General features: G+C 47.7%; 1 pseudogene; it reads left to right on the top strand.

Moving 5' to 3' along the window:
* Nucleotides 1-1139: 1139 nt before the first annotated feature.
* LOC125546524 lies at nucleotides 1140-18342 on the top strand (annotated as a pseudogene).

Below are 18342 nucleotides of genomic sequence, written 5' to 3'. Positions count from 1 at the left end.
ATTGTGTCTCTCCTCTTACAGATCAACTCTGTTTGGATGTGAAGCACTACTGTGATATTTGATTTTGCCTGGTGCCACGGCACTCGAGAAATGATATTAGGTATGATATTAACTGTATGTTAAACATGTTGAGAATTCACCATTTAAGTAATATAGCTCAATGGTTTGACTTAGTTTGATTGCCGAGATAGAATTGAATTTGCCCCTCGATATATTTTTATTGGTATAGATGACAATGCATCTCGAGCTCTGCTTTTTCTTAGCTAGCTTAATGAATGAAGATAGAAAGGGGAAAAGATGAGGAAGAAACAAGCGCGGGAGACAGGTCGGTGAAAAGATAAGATTTGAAAGGGAAAGGCGGATAGACTCCACAGGAGACAGCAGTGTTGTCCGGGGAAGGCGATGACGCGGATGAGTTTGTGAATTGGAGCTTTTCCGCTGTTAAACTCTGCCGCGCCGTCGAATGGTAAAATCGAAACTTGCCAAAATTTCATGTTTAGCTCACTCCAAATAGCAAATGATTGGGCCACAAGGAGCCGAACCGACCAGTCACAAAATACTGTCTGCGCGTGATCTACCTCCTATCACGGATGCTGGCTATCTATTAGATTAGAGATCTGGCGATATGAATCTGCATGCATGCTGTTGATATATAGTACTCCCTCTGTTCTTAAATATAAGTCTTTTTAAAGATTTTAATATGAACATTATATGGAGTAAAATGAATGAATCTATATTCCAAAATACGTCTATATTCATCCGTATGTAGGCCATATTCAAATCACGAAAAAGATTTATATTTAGAAACGGAGGAAGTTCTAAATTCCATTTTCCTTTTCCCTATACTTACATAAACCCCGAAGCAAAACACACCTACGATCGAGTCTAACGAACACCACCGTAATCCCACGGAGAAACCATCGAGGGGAACGGCACGGCTGAGGCTTGCCGACCACCGCACGTGGCGATGGAAAAAAAATTATATGAGACCAGGTCTCACGGTTAGCAGGTGAGACCCATCCTGATGGATGACACGTGGCATTCACAAATCACAAAGTATCTAATCTCTCTCCCCCCTGATTTTAAGTGGGGGTGGGGGATGCTTTGTGATTTGCGAATGCCACGTGTCATCCATCAGGATGGGTCTCGCGTGAGACTTGGTCTCATAGAATTTTTTTCCCCGTGGCGATGCTAGTGACGCCGAGCTTGTCGAGCGCCTGGCCGCGCGGCACGGCGTCACGGCCACGCTCATCACCTTCGCGCCCACGGCGTCTGCCACGCAGCGGGCCTTCCTCGCCTCACTCCCGCCTGCCATCGCCTCCCTCTCCCTCCCGCCCGTCGACCTCTCCGACCTTGCCCGGTTGGTTCCGACACTGACGGGCATTCTGTCCGGGCTCAGGGAGACGACGCGACTGGTGGCCTACGTTGCCGACCTGTTCGGCGCGGACTCGTTTGACGCTGCCGTGGTCGCCGGCGTGCCGAGGAGGTACCTGTTCTATGCGGGGAACCTCCAAGGGATTACGCTCATGCTCCACCTCCCAGAGCTCGACGTCTCCATGCCCGGCGAGTTCCGGGACCTCTCCGAGCCCGTCAGGCTGCCCGGTTGCGTCCCCATCCCGGGGTCGGACATCATGTCTGCGCTCCAGGACAAGTCCGACCCCTGCTACCGGTGGATGGTGCACCACGCCAGGCTCTACCGCGAATCCGAGGCCATCCTCGTCAACTCCTTCGACGCCGTCGATCCGGACGCCGCCAGGGTGCTCTCTCACCCGGAGCCCGGGCGCCCTCCGGTTTACAATATCGGTCCACCGATACGGGCCGACGCCAACGACGAGCCGCGCGCCGTGTGCCTTGACTGGCTCGACCGGCAGCCGCCGAAGTCGGTCGTCTTCGTCTCGTTTGGCTCCGGAGGCTCGCTGCCGACGGAGCAGATGCACGAGCTCGCGCTCGGCCTGGAGCTTAGCGGGCAGCGCTTCCTGTGGGTGGTACGGAGCCCGAGCGACGAGGGGGCCGTCAACGCCAACTACTACGATGTCGAGAGGAAGAAGGACCCCCTGGCCTACCTCCCGGAGGAGTTTGTGGAGAGGACCAAGGGCGTAAGCCTCCTCGTGCCGTCGTGGGTGCCGCAGACGGGGGTGCTGGTTCACGAGGGTGTAAGACATATGATTTGGGAACTGCTCGACACCTTAAACGGGGTGTGGCTATCTCATTATATAGATGTACCCAAAGGGTACAATACAATGTATGTGTACAGAGGCTATGTATATATAGTCTAACACCCTCCCTCAATCTTAACTATGACCTCAAGTACAAAGCAAGTTAAGATTGTGCCTACAGCCTACAAACTGTGGTTGTGGAAGAGGCTTCGTGAAGATGTCAGGAAGTTGATCATTTGATGAGATGAACTTGATACAAAGTAGTTTCTGTGCAACACGTTCCCGAACAAAATGATAGTCCACCTCAATGTGTTTTGTCCGAGCATGAAACACCGGGTTAGATGAAAGATATGTAGCACCAATGTTGTCACACCACAGAACCGGAGGGTGAGCTTGAGGGACACGCGACTCTCTCAATAGAGACTGTACCCAAATAATCTCAGCAGTCGCATCAGCAACAACTTTGTACTCAGCTTCAGTACTACTGCAAGACACTGTTGCTTGCTTACGAGCATTCCAGGCGATCAAGTTAGGACCCACAAATACTGCATAACCCCCCGTGGATCGCCTGTCATCAGGACTACCAGCCCAATCTGCATCAAAAAAAGCTGAGAGCTCCTATGAGGGTGCAGGCTGAAGAAGCAAACCATAGGAGGCAGTAAGACCGACATATCGCAAAATACGCTTCACAGCTGACCAATGAGACGTCCTGGATGCATGCAGAAATTGACACACACGGTTGACTGCATAGGAGATATCAGGCCTGGTAATAGTAAGGTATTGCAGACCACCAACGAGGCTACGATACTCAATAGCATCATCAGAGGAGAGAGAGAGAGTCACCATCAAGAGCAAACAACCGATCAGTGGCAGACATCGGAGTGATAGCATGTTTGCATTTGAGCATTCCAGCACGGCGCAACAAGTCCAAGGAGTACTTTTTCTGAGTGAGGGTCAACCCAGCGGAGGACCGTGAAACCTCAAGACCAAGGAAAAAATGCAGAGCACATAAATCCTTGACAGCAAAATCGTCACTGAGGGCAGTCACAAGACGATCAGCAACAGCATTAGAGGAACTGATGAGAATGATGTCATCAACATAAACCAAGAGATACATCGTAACTTCAGAGCGATGTAGGAGAAATAGCGACGTATCAGCAGTGGAGGGAGTAAACCCAAGAGCCCGAAGAATAGATCCAAGGAGAGCATGCCACGCGCGAGGAGCCTGTTTGAGTCCATACATCGCCTTAACCAGACGACAGAGATGATGAGGGCGTGCCGGATCAACGAAACCAGGCGGCTGACGCATATAAACCTCCTCCTCCAGAATTCCATGTAGGAAAGCATTCTGCACATCGAGCTGATGAAGGAACCATCCACGAGTAACATCAAGAGACAGTAGTAATCGAATGGTAGTAGGCTTGATGACTGGATTGAACGTGTCTTCATAATCAAGACCATACCTCTGTTTGAAGCCCTTGGCAACTAGCCGTGCCTTGTAGCGTTCGATTGAGCCATCAACATGTCTCTTGACTTTAAAAACTCACTTGGAATCAATGACGTTGACGCCAGATACTGGAGGAACAAGACGCCAAGTGTCATTCTTTTGTAGAGCCTGAAATTCCTGTTCCATTGCATCATGCAAGTGAGGGATACTTAGTGCAGCCTGAAAGTGACGAGGCTCTGCAGTGGGATCGGCAGTAGTGTGAGCCATGCACGCAGCAAGCCGCGCAACTGTCCCATGCGTGCGTTCCTTCGGACAAAATACACCGGATCGGCTCTGTGTTCGAGGACAAAGAGTGACAGCAGGCTTTGCTGGCAAAATCGGTGCAACAGATGACGTTGACGAGGCCGGCACAGAACTAGGCGAGTCGAGCTCACGGGAGGCCGAGACAGGGCTAGTCGGTGACCCGGGCGCCAAGACGGGACTGGCTGGAGCAGGTGACTGCACCTTCGGGCCAGTGGAGGCAGCAGCCGACCCAGGCGAGAGGCCCGTTAGTGCGGGCGAGGCCGGCACCGGCCCGGGCAAGACGACAGCCAGTGGACCAGGCGAGCCCAGCTGGGAGCCGGACGAGGCTGGCGCTGGCGAGGCCAGCACCGGGCCGGGCGAGACCAGCGTGGAGTCGGGCGGGACCGGCGCCCGCGGGGTAGCCTCCATGGGTGAAGCGGTGACGGGTTGGCGGGTGCCACTGCTGCCACCCGACATGCATGGCGCATGCACGTCCCGATTAGGAGACTCATCCGTGACCTGTCCATCAAGAAGCTCAAGCCGAGCGTCGCGTCCAATACCTGCATCATGATTAGGAAGCAACGCAGGGGCATATGCAACATCCACAAATTGATCAGGCGAAGGTATAGACATGGGCACCGGTGATGTAGGAATGATAGAGTGAGTCGGAAGTGCATGAAAAGGGAACACATTTTCATCAAACACAACGTCACGAGAGATGTAGACGCGATTGGTAGGAACATGTAAGCACTTGTACCCTTTGTGAAGTGAACTATAGCCGAGAAAAACACACTTCTTAGACCGAAACTCTAGCTTACGTTTGTTATACGGACGTAGGTGAGGCCAACATGCACACCCGAACACTTTGAAAAATGTGTAGTCTGGAATCTCATTGAGCAGGAGTTCAAGCGGGGTTTGCATTTTCAGAAGTGTTGAGGGAAGCCTATTTATAAGAAAACAGGCTGTGGAGAAAGCATCACTCCAGAACCGAAACGGAACGGATGCATGAGCTAGCAAGGTTAGGCCAATTTCAACAAGATGACGATGCTTACGCTCGGCAGTTCCATTCTGCTGATGTGTATGAGGACATGACACATGATGCAAAATCCCAAGTTTGTTAAAGAACGAGTGGAGGTTGTGGTATTCACCCCCCAATCGGATTGAACATGGATGATTTTCTGCTTAAGAAGACGCTCAACGTGTGCTTGAAACTGAATAAATACATCGAACACATCAGACTTGCGCTTAATAAGATATAGCCAAGTAAACCGACTATAAGTATCAATAAAACTGACATAATAATTGTGACCACTAACGGATGTCTGGGCATGACCCCATACATCAGAAAACACAAGCTCAAGAGGATGTTTCACAACATGACTAGACTCTGAAAAAGGAATTTGATGACTCTTGCCCTGCTGACAGGCATCACAGATAGTTTCAGCAGTTTTATTGGACACAACTAGTAGTTCATGATGATGCAATACATGTTGAACTATGGGAGACGCCGGGTGACCAAGGCGCGCATGCCAGTATGTATGCGACACACGAACACCACTGAACACCTGAGGAGAAGACAACATGGAAGGTGGGCGCGGCGCATCAAGTGCTATGGCCCTCGTGTCCCGATCCTTGATAAAGAAACAAAAAGGGTGAAACTCAGCAAGGACATTATTATCACGAGTAAGTTGAGGAATGGACAACAAACTACGCGTAGCAGAGGGAACTCAAAGGACATTGGAAAGATGTAATGTGCGAAAATTGTGTGCGGAGAGAGGTCTGACCAACATGGGAGATGCGCATACCTGCTCCACTGGCGGTGTGCACCTGATCATGACCACGATATGGCTCTTGAGTAGAGAGCTTGCCCATCTCGCCGGTGAGGTGGTTGGTAGCTCCAGTGTCCATGTACCACGCAGGATCAATGGAGTAAGACGGAGTGCGGCCATGATCATGACTCGTCACCGCGGCGGCGGCCTGCTTGTCATTCCCTTTGCCATTGTTGCCGAGGCCCAGAAAGTCTTGCTTGTAGCGACGATGGCAGTGAGAGGCAATGTGGCGCTCAATGCCACACAGCTGGCAGGCCTGCGGAGCACCGCAAGAAGAACAACACGCCACTGGACGGTTACCGCCCGAGATGGTCGGAGCATTGCCCCGCGAGGCCGGTTGTGAAGACGGCGCCGGTCTGCCACCTGAAGAGGATGACCACGGGGGTTTGCCACGAGTCGCGACATTGGCGGAGGCGAAACCGGGGGAGACGCGTCGCGCCTTAATGCGTTGTTCACGACCAAGGAGTCGTGCATAGAGCTCACGAGGTGGGAGCGGATCATCACGGCCATGGACATTCTCAACGAGATTTTCATAATCATCATCAAGCCCATTAAGCACGAAGGTGGTGAACTCCTCATCCTGCAGCGACTGGCCAACTGAGGTCAACGTATCGGCGAGACACCGCATCTTGTTGAAGTAGTCCGTGATGCTGAGGTCACCAAGCTTAGTCTCACCCAGCTCGGTGCGTATAGAGTGAGCACGCACCGGAGACTGAGAGGCGAAACTGTTGTGAAGCGCCGCCCACGCCTCCCGGGACGTAGCGGCGAAGATGACCAGCAACAAGACGCTCGGGGTGAGCGAGGACTGGATGGCGGAGAGGATGGCCTGATCCTGGGCCACCCATGTGTGATACGCCGGGTGATGAGAGGGCGGACACGGGATGGATCCGTCAACGTAGCCCTCCAGATAGCGGCTCCGCAGAAGAGGCAACACCTGGGCACGGCAGGACAGGTAGTTTTCTGGCACGAGCTTCACCGGCAGCAGATGCAAGAAGTAAAACGGCGACGACACCGTGGCCGGATCAACGTGAGCGTGCAACGGTGCATAAAGACCCATCGACGGGGCCGCCCCTGGATGCGTAGCAGGCACCAAGTAGGGCGGGTAGGATCCAGGGAACCAGCCACCAAGGCGCCGTAGGATGCCACGGCCGGAGCCCCATACTGCGAGGCAGCCGCAGCCCCTTGTGGCTGCTGAGATGGCGCCGGGTAGGGTTGGAGCGGCGCTGGGTAGGGGTTCGACGGGGGCGCCGAGTAGGGTTGGGGCGGCGCCGGGTAGGGGTTCATTGGGCGCGCCGAGTAGGGTGGCGGCGGCGCACCGTAATGGTGCGGCGGAGGCGCACCGTAGGGATGAGGCAGCGGGGTGATGTCTACTACACAACCTTCTTCTTGTAGACGTTGTTGGGCCTCCAAGTGCAGAGGTTTGTAGGACAATAGCAAATTTCCCTCAAGTGGATGACCTAAGGTTTATCAATCCGCAGGAGGCGTAGGATGAAGATGGTCTCTCTCAAGCAACCCTGCAACCAAATAACAAAGAGTCTCTTGTGTCCCCAACACACCCAATACAATGGTAAATTGTATAGGTGCACTAGTTCGGCGAAGAGATGATGATACAAGTGCAATATGGATAGTAGATAATAGTTTTTGTAATCTGAAATAATAAAAACAGCAAGGTAGCAAGTGATAAAAGTGAGCGTAAACGGTATTGCAATGTGTGGAAACAAGGCCTAGGGTTCATACTTTCACTAGTGTAAGTTCCCTCAACAATACTAACATAATTGGATCACATAACTATCCCTCAACATGCAACAAAGAGTCACTCCAAAGTCACTAATAGTGAAGAACAAACGAAGAGATTATGGTAGGGTATGAAACCACCTCAAAGTTATTCTTTCCAATCAATCCGTTGGGCTATTCCTATAAGTGTCACAAACAGCCCTAGAGTTCGTACTAGAATAACACCTTAAGACACAAATCAACCAAAACCCTAATGTCACCTAGGTACTCCAATGTCACCTCAAGTATCCGTGGGCATGATTATACAATATGCATCACACAATCTCAAATTCATCTATTCAACCAACACAAAGGACCTCGAAGAGTGCCTCAAAGTTTCTACCGGAGAATCACGACGAAAACGTGTGCCAACCCCTATGCATAGGTTCATGGGTGAAACCCGCAAGTTGGTCACCAAAACATACATGAAGTGGCACGTGGTATCCCATTGTCACCACAGATATACACGGCAAGACATACATCAAGTGTTCTCAAGTATTTAAAGACTCAATCCGATAAGATAACTTCAAAGGGGAAACTCAATTCATTACAAGAGAGAAGAGGCGGAGGAGAAACATAAGATCCAACTATAATAGCAAAGCTCGCGATACATCAAGATCGTATCACCTCAAGAACACGAGAGAGAGAGAGAGATCAAACACATAGCTACTGGTACATATCCTCATCCCTGAGGGAGAACTACTCCCTCCTCGTCATGGAGAGCACCGGGATGATGAAGATGGCCACCGGAGAAGGATTGCCCCCTCCGGCAGGGTGCCAGAATGGGTCTAGATTGGTTTTTGGTGGCTACGGAGGCTTCTGGCGGTGGAACTCCCGATCTATGTTGCGTTCTGGAAGTTTTAGGTCACGTGGGTATATATGGGTGCAGGGAGGACGTCGGAGGAGCCACGGGGGTCCCACGAGACAGGGGGGCGCGCCCTAAGGGGGGGGGCGCCCCCCACCCTCGTGAGCACCTCGTGTATCTTCTGACATGGGTTCCAAGTCCATCAGGTGTGTTTCCTTCCAAAAATAACTTCTCTAGTTGATTAAGTTCCGTTTCGACTCCGTCTGATATTCCTTTTCTTCGAAACACTGAAATAGGCATAAAACAACAAATCTGGGCTGGGCCTCCGGTTAATAGGTTAGTCCCAAAAGTAATATAAAAGTGGATAATAAAGCCCAATATTGCCCAAAACAGTAGATAATATAGCATGGAGCAATCAAAAATTATAGATACATTGGAGACGTATCACGGGGCGCCGTAGGGTGGCGGCGGGGCGCCGTAGGGTTGCTGTTGGGGCGGCGCACCGTAGTGCGGGGTCAGCTAGGACGACGATGGCGGCGGCCCACCATGGACCGGCGCAAAGACGCCGCCTGCAGGAAGATCAGCGCCAGAGGGCACCGCAACCCTCGGCGAGGCAGCGCGATCGCCTTGGACACCCGATTCGATCGGGGACCCAGGCGACGGAGGAGCACCATAGGCCATCGCAAGCGGCCGCGAGGCGAGGAACGGTGACACAGGAGCAAGGGCCGGCACCGCGGCGGCGGGAGCGGCGACAGAGGTCGGCGCGACGGCGGCGGAAGCGGAAGGCATCGTAACCTAATCTGATACCATATAAGACATATGATTTGGGAACTGCTCGACACCCTAAACGGGGTGTGGCTATCTCATTATATAGAGGTACCCAAAGGGTACAATACCCCTGTTCAAGAATTCATCCGATTAACCAGTTAACTTGCCGATTAATCCCTACTCATAGGGTCACCGAGTAGCCGATAAACTGATAAATCATCCGATTAACTTGCCAATTAGCCTATTAATCCTCTACTCGCCAGCCAAACGAGCAGTTACCAGTTAACGATTTTCTCAACAATGTACAATACAACGTTACAATATATGTGTACGGAGGCTATGTATATACAGTCTAACAGAGGGCACGGGATGCTTCTTGGTGCACTGCGGGTGAAACTCCGTCCTGGAGAGCCTGGTGCACGGCGTGCCCATGGTCGCATGGCCGCTCTTCGCCGAGCGGCAGCAGAACGCCGTGATGCTTTCAGAGGGTGCCGGGGCCGCCATGCGAGTGCCGGCAACGAAGAGGAAGGAGGAAATTGCCATGACGGTGACGGAAGTGATGGTTGGCCAAGGAAAAGGCGCCGAGGTAAGAGCTAATGTGGCGGCGCTGCAGAAGCTAGCCACAGAAGCTCTCCTTGAGGGAGGTGCCACCACGGCCGCGCTGGATGAGGTGGTGCGTAAGTGGACATGCGGCGAGTATTGCTAGGTGTCAGCAAAGCTACCAATACATCTTGCTCTTTCTGCCTGTGTGCATCGTGATGATGATGTGTCCCTTTTTTAAAGAAATATAAAAACATTTCTCTTCTTCAATGTGGTTGTATGACATTTTCGAGAGTAGATTTTCACGTGTATATTTCTAAGGGCTATTTTGCATACACTATGTTTACATGGCAACAGGTAAGCGCCACATAAGCAGGTCAACACTGGTCTGGGGAAGTTAGGGCTCTCGATGAACAACTTAAATAGTTTTAGGACTAACTTTGACGCCACAAAAATAGTCACGGGATCTATGACTATGATGCACTAACTCTTCTGAATTTTTCTTATTGCGCTATCGGATCTCACTTCACCCACAATCAGTCCAAGATACATTTTCCTTTTCCATGCTTCCATCATTTCTTTTTATCAAATGATAATAGAAGACCACATTGTTTTGCATGGATAGTGAAAATTTCACACTAATTAACTCACCTTCGAAGGCTAAGTATTCTTGCGGCCGCGGTGGCCACTATGGTGCTAGCAGACAGTGAGGCTAGACATGGAAAAGTTGAAGAAGTTCATGGACATGCTGCCGGGACATGCCGGTACAACCTGGTGGAAGGCGCAAGTGGCGTCGCCATGTGGATGTTTATTAAAGTTATACAAAATGATTTACGATCCATTTGCCCTTTGCACTTAGACTCTAGTCCAAATGGCTTCCAGCCAGCTAATACAGAACGTATCACACATCGTCATTTGAGTGAGCAATTTCTAGCTACGGATGATTTGATCGCACTAGTCATATAAAAAAACATTTGGCTTGTTAGGTTCACTCCAATATCTCATAGAAGTAGTATATGGGGGATAGCTATAAATAGTCCACTAAGTCTAAGACTTTGCGCTTCCACTTAAAGCTATATAGTATATAGCTCCCACACGTTATGAATGGACTATATATAGACGAGCCAACATGCATGCCTAGATCATCCGATGGCCATGTATCTAGTCATGAGTATACTACTGTACTCTGCGTGCAATTTCGTTTGTGCTAGTCATACCCAGTTTCTCTTTCACTTCACTTCACATGAAGAATGTATGCATGCACTCCATGTGTGAGACCATACATCACTATGCACTGGTCCTGCTACCCAGGCTACATCACTATACCCTAGTCAGCGTGCAGGATGTCAAGCCTAGAAACTCCAGGCTACGTTCTATGCTCGTCGAGAGCAGCTACGTACTGCTAGCGCCAATCACATTTATTGTTTCATGCATCTTGACAGAGATAGAAAATTAAGTAAGTATTTTTAGTAGATTAAATCGCTCATGCCTGATTAATTACATGCATCACAACCTTTTATCTTTATATGTTATAAAGCACCCTGATTACATGCAGAGGCTGTTGTTAGCCTCTCAACTAAACTCACGCCTCACACCATCACTTGTCAGACCACATGACACAGCCAAATCTCACTTGGCTGTCTGCTCACACTATGCTGCATGCACATGAGAAACCAACCATTTTTTGTGCTGACCGGCACTCCATACCGATACTGCGTATCTACCTACGACTCAACCAAATCAGCTACATGCAAACACTTCTATCTGAGGCAAGCTCCATGCTAGAAGTCTAGAACTAGCAGTGTTTCTCCACACCTTTCTTCAACTGTAGCAGCTTGAACAGTGTTATAATAATCCGTGACACGTAATCGATCCTCCAAGGAACAAGCAATTATACAAAGCACCGCACCGAGATTTATTAACGAGGTCACCGAATTTGACTATATCCTCAGGGCATGACTACAGGCGCTCCTCACCGTGACCGTGTCACAATAACGGACACCGGCTATCCGAGCGCCGGCACACGCTGCACCGACACGGGCCCAAACACGTGGCACGCCATGACCATATATGTTACTGGTGGCACGGGGGCCTACATGCCACCACTATATTTTATCAGTGGCGTCATACTGGTAATGTGATGCCGACACGCCACCAAGGTTGTTTTTGGCATGCCATCACTAGCGTTTTCCGCACCGGTGGCACTTCACAGCTTGCACTTGTATCCTTAGCATCTTGACGAAAAATTAGATATTTTGAGATATTTCAAACACAATAGCAAGTACTTTTGAGAGAGATATTTTGTACCGTTTCATAGTTCCCGCACACACCACGAGTACCTCGTGAAGCAGACATGATGATAACATGAACAGGATACGCAATATTTCAGTTCCATGGACTGTGAAATTTTGGGGTAGACAATTGGGTCCATGAATTCCATACTAGTAATTGTTGGCCAAGTTCTTCTCTTGATAAAATGTGTTCTGTCTATGTTGTTTCAAAAAAAATTATGGTTATATAGCAGTACTAGTTAAATGTCACATTGAATGAAACAGGCATATGGGTCCCATTCTCGTCGGAGATATGCAAGCTGTGCTTATTTGCATACTACATTGTAGCATGGAGAAGGAGTCCCCCCTTGCAGGCGAGCTCACCATCGGCATATACGACACCAAGTGCGTGTCTTTTCGCTGCACTATCCCACAACTCTTTGTTTTCCTCCACTATCCCACATACCTGGTCAACTAACCGGTGGAGCTGCATCTCATAGCTCTTCCCTCCACTCTTACAACTCTTTCTCGTTGTTTCACAAAACACACTCGCACACACGCACCAAGGGGGAAACACTAGATTTGCTTTGACCAGAAGCATTTCTTCTTGATGTCACTAGAGGCTAGCTAGTACGTTTGTTTCCTGCCTTCGTAGCCTTTTCCTCTCCTCTTAGTTTCTCTTATATAGCAAACTTGGCTACATGGGCAGGCTGTTAGGCTCAACTAAATCCACGCCTCACACCACCACTAAGTGGAACCACTCGACGAAAACATGACTCAAGAAAATTGCCGGGCTGGCTACTCACACGATCCTGCATACATGCATGGGAAAACACATATTTGCTAAGCTTGAAATGCATGTTGTATATGTTGAGGTGGCCTCTTAACATCATGTTTAACATTTCTACTTCTTTGTCAATTATTTTATAACACTATTACATTTTTCATGATAATCACAAGTACGATGATGTACCCAAGATTTAATTACCGAGGTTCTCTCTTTTTGTAGTTGATAAAACCCGAGTCATCAGTTCATCACCTGCATATGAACAACGTTGCTTCTATATAACCTTTTGAGTTAGAATGGAACTCCATTATGGGATAGTTCTCGCATGTAGGCATGCAATCAAATCTTTAGAAGTTCTAGATCTTGCAGAAGAACACTTTCGCATCGAAATAGATTTTTATGACAAAGGATGGATTTTCCTAACTCAAAATAAAGCATCCAGGGGATATAAACACAATGAGCATACACACGACATCTACATGACTAGGATGCACACAACAAATGATACATCTCCCACGTATCTATAATTTTTGATTGTTCTATGCTATTATATTATCTTGGATGTTTTATATACATTTGCAAGCAATTTTATATCATTTTTCGGGACTAACCTATTAACTTAGTTTCCAGTGTCAGTTGTTATTTTTTGCTTGTTTTTGACTTCGCAGAATATTAGTACCAAATGAAGTCCAAATGCCACGAAACCTTTTGGATTTTTTTTCTGGCAATAAGAGACCCTGGAAGCTTCGGGAGGGAACCAGAAGATGAAGGAGTGGCCCATCAAGCACCAGGGTGCGCCAGGGGCCTCTGGCGCACCCTAGTGGATAGTGGGGCCCACGAGCCTCCTTTTGACCGACCTCCACCTCTATAAATACTATAAAATCCCAAAACCTACATGGGAGTCCACGAAATACTTTTTCCGTCGCCGCAAGTTCCAGAACCATGAGATCCAATCTAGAGGCCTTTTCCGGCACACTGCCGGAGGGGGTAACGATCACGGAGGGGTTCTTCATCATCCTTGCTACCCCTTCGATGATGCTTGCGTAGTTTACCACGGACCTATGGGTCCATAGTTAGTAGTTAGATGGCTTCTTCTCTCTTTTTGATCTTCAATACAATGTTCTCCTTGATGTTCTTGGAGATCTATTTGATGTAATGAATTTTTGCGGTGTGTTTGTTGGGATCCGATGAATTGCGAGTTTATGATCAGATCTATCCATGAATATTATTTGAGTTTTCTCTGAACTCTTTTATGCATGATTGTTATAGCCTCGTATTTCTTCTCCGATTTATTGGTTTGGTTTGGCCAACTAGATTGATTTATCTTGCCATGGGAAGAGGTGCTTTGTGATGGGTTCGATTTTGCGGTGTTCAATCTCAGTGATAGAAAGAGACATGACACACATGTATCATTGCTATTAAGGGCTGTGGCGGAGCCAGAAAAATAGGATGAGGAGGGCCGAGTATTGTTCAACCTTGTTGGGGTGGGCCAATCCATCAAAAACACCCATTTTAGCAAAAAAAATCATTGCTATTCATATATTAGGCCTAAATTACAGATGTTAGGGGAGGCACCCCTTGTCTCCGCCACTTATTAAGGGTGGCAAGATGGGGATTATTCGTACGTGAGTTTATCTTGTCTACATCATGTCATCTTGCTTAAAGCATTACTCTGTTTTTCCATGAAATTAATACACTAGATGCATGCTGGATAGCGGTCGATGTGTGGAGTAATAATAGTAGATGCAGAATCGTTTTGGTCTACTAATCTTGGACGTGATGCCTATATATATGATCATTGCCTTGGATATCGTCATAATTATTTGCTTTTCTGTCAATTGACAAACAATAATTTGTTTACCCACCGTATACTATTTTCTCGAGAGAAGTCTCTAGTGAAAACTATGGCCCGGGTCTATTTTCTATCATATATTAAAACCAAAAATACCTTACTGCAATTTTATTTTATTTATTTGTTTTGTATTTTTGTCAACTCTATCTATCAAAAACTATATATTTTAATCTTGCTCGTATCCGTTGAGGGATTGACAACCCCTCTACACGTTGGGTTGCAAGTATTTGTTGTTTGTGTGCAGGTGCTATTTACACAATGGTACTTGGTTCTCCTACTGGATTGATAACCTTGGTTTCATAACTGAGAGACATACTTATCTCTATTGTACTGCATCATCATCTCCTCTTCGGGGAAATCCCAACGTAGATCACAAGTAGCAACAAACACCAATGCACACATACAATGAATCATGCCATCAAAGAGTAAAATCATTCAAGATCGAAGTTATGCCTAGGACGAAGACCATTCGCACCAGCAACTTCTTGACCTCAAGAGGACATTGAGAAAGGTTTTCTAGTAGGGAACGTCGCTCAAGATCCATCGTTGCGGGTTCCAACCACTAGATATCCCGTGTTTTCATCCTGGAGATAAAGTTTGAGAAAATCCGAGTAATGCCGTTGACAAGGTAAGGACACAAAACACCACCATTTGTAGATATAATCAACTAGAGTCAAACCTAGGGTTATCACTTCGGAGCTCAAGACCGGGTACTTGAGAAGGATGCAAAGGCCGGGGGTTGTCCTCCTTTTCAAATTTTTTTTGAGAAGGACCAAAAAATCGAAGGCATAGGTGTTGTCGCCACCACTTTTCATCCCAGCAGCTCATGTGTAACATGATCTTGACATGAGATGTCATGCAAGTGAAGACCATGCCCAAACAAGCATGCAGTCAGTTGCGACAAAATTTGGTCGCTACCAAAGGTTTCGAGCAGCGTTGATCATCATCTCATATGTGACAAAGATTGATGAGGGATGAGTGCCACTGGCACCGTCAAAATATCAATTCAATAGGCGGTTTAAATTTCAGAGGAGAAAATCTGATCCATGAACTGCATACTAGAGTAATTGTTGGTCAAATATTTGTCTTAATGAGAAGTACGCCTTACATTTTTATTATGTTTATTCTTTATTTTTGACCACAGGTTTTCACCTGAACACATACATTAGTCAAAAGATTGTTAACAAGTTGGGGGACTTGTGCTAGTGAGCGAGGAAAGGTGGTTAGGCAAAGGCACTGTGGCTACCTTTAAACTTGGTTCTCTTCCCTCAAATCCATCCCAGACAATGTTTTCTTTTTGGGTGGTAGTACTGGTCAGATGCCGCAATGAATAAAACAGACGATCAATTGGGGTAATTTCTATTGATCAACATATGAGCCCCATTCGTATCAGAGATATGCATGCTTCCCTCGCTTGCATGATACGAAACGGCAGTAAGAAGAGGTGCATGCTTGCCTCATCGCTGGCAACCTCACCGTTGGCACGTAGAGTGACGCCATGCAGGTATGTTTCCAGTGTCCCACAACTCTTTGTTTTCCTCCACTACCTCACATATCTCTTTTCAACTAAATGCCGGAGCTGCATCTCACAGCTCTTCCCTTCACTCCCACAACTCATTCTCGTTGTTTTACACAACACACACGCCAACACAAGCACCAAGAGAGAAACACAAGAGGCCTTTTCCTCTCCTGTTAATTTCTCTTATATAGCAAACTTGGTTACATGTGTAGGCTCTTAACCTCGACTAAATTCACGCCTCACAGCACCATTTAGTGGAATCACTCGATGACCACATGATTCAACCAAATCACTTGGCTGGCTACTCACACGATCCTGCATACATTAATGGGAAAACACATATCGGTTAAGCTTGAAATGCATGTTGTATATCTTGAGGCGGTCCCCTATGATTGTCCTACTATCCCTGAAAAAGGCTTTCATCCAGATTTACAGGAGCAGTTTTAACATGCTCCTTCTTACCTCCCCTTTTCACATGATGTGGTGCGCTGCCGGTAGAACTCCATCTTGGAGAGCCTGGTGCCCAGTGTAGCCATGGTGGCGTGGCTGCTCTTCGCAGAACAGCGGCAGAATGCCGTGATGCTAACCGAGAGGGTTGAGGTAGCCATACGAGAACCAGTGACCAACCGAAAGGAGGATATTGCCGTGGCAGTTAGGGAAGTGATGACAGGCCAAGGCAAAGGCGTGAAGGTAAGAGCTAATGTGGCGGTGCTGGAAAAGGTGGGCACGGAAGCGACCACGCTGGATGAGGTGGTGCGCAAGTGGACATGTGGCTAACGACAAACCTACCATTTCATCTCACTTCTCCAATGTGGTTGTACGATTTTTGTTTTGTTCTCATATATTTTCATCGCCATTCCATTTTGAGATGCATAATTGTTGTCGATAGCTGAAAAAAAATCGTTTGTGTACAGCCTGCAAACTCTTCCTCTTGCATCCTCTGTGGCAGATGCCGCCATATACCCAACATTACCATCGGACGATACCTGCTCATACGCTTGGTTGGTTGCTTCTCTTGGCTTCTGATCAGATATGTACGAAGATTGCTACCTTCTGCTTCTTCGATGCAGCAGCGATCCGAATGTGATTTTCTCATGGCCGAGCGACTAGAACATTTTCCTCTATGCGATGGGACAGTGGCCGGTATGCCCTTCCATCCAGCGTCCCTTGCAATAACCATCTTCACCACGCGCCCAAGCACATCCCCCATGACCGGTCGGACAGGAACGACATCCACGACGATGTCGCCATGAGAAATTCAGGATCGGATATATAGCTGCTGCACCCGAAAAGCAGAAGCTAGCAATCTTCGTGTGTATCTGTTCGACGGGAGTTGAGATCATACACAGATATGTTGTACATATGGCTTCTTTGTATACTATCTTGTTGTTCAAAGTTTTAATTTAAGGTGTCTTTCATCAAAAGTTTCAAATATGAGTACTTTTTTTCAAGGCAAAACAGCAGGAAAACAAGGTGGTGCGCAAGTGGACATGTGGCAAGTATTGGTAGGTGTCAGCAAACCTACCAATACATCCCATTCCTTCTGTCTGTGTGCATCGTGATGATGTGCCTTTTTTTAAGAAAGAAAAACACCTTGCTTCTTCAACGTGGTTGTACGGAATTTTTGAGAGTGGATTTCAAATTGTATTTTTGTAAGGGTTATTTTACACACGCTATGTCGACATGGCAACCGTCAAGCGCCACATGAGCAGGTCAACACTAATCTGGGTAAGTTAGGGCTCTCAATGAACAACTTGTATAGTTTAGGACTAGCTTGAAACCCAAAAAATAGTTATTGGACCTATGACTATGATACATTTACTCTTCTACATTTTTCTAATTGCGCTATCAGATCTCACCTCACCCACAATCAGTCCAAGATACATTGTCTGAAAATTTCACACTAATTAAGTTGCCACTGAAGGCAAAATATTCCTATCGTTTGTTGGCTGGTGGCGGCAACGACTGTGGTGCTAGCCAACGGTGAGGTTAGGCATGAGAAAGTTGGAGAAGTTGATGAACATGCCGGGACATGCCCGTGCCGTGCGAGTACAACATGGTGGAAGGCGCAAGTCTCTTCGCGACAGAGCACCAACGTTGGCTGAGCCGTCACCATGTGGGTGCTTGTTGAAGTTATACAAAATGATTTGCGATCCATGCGCCCTATGCACTTAGATTCTAGTCCAAAGGGCTTCCAGCCAGCTGATACAGAAGGGATTATACATCGTACCAGTCATATAGGAAAGCATCTGGCTTATTTGTTTCACTCCAATATCTCATAGAAGTAGTATATGTAGCTAAATAGTCCACGAAG

The sequence above is a fragment of the Triticum urartu genome, chromosome 3 (genome assembly GCF_003073215.2).
Source record: "Triticum urartu cultivar G1812 chromosome 3, Tu2.1, whole genome shotgun sequence".
Lineage (NCBI taxonomy): Eukaryota > Viridiplantae > Streptophyta > Magnoliopsida > Poales > Poaceae > Triticum > Triticum urartu.
The sequence above is the reverse complement of the archived record's forward strand: the minus strand, read 5'-3'. Positions and strand labels throughout refer to the sequence as shown.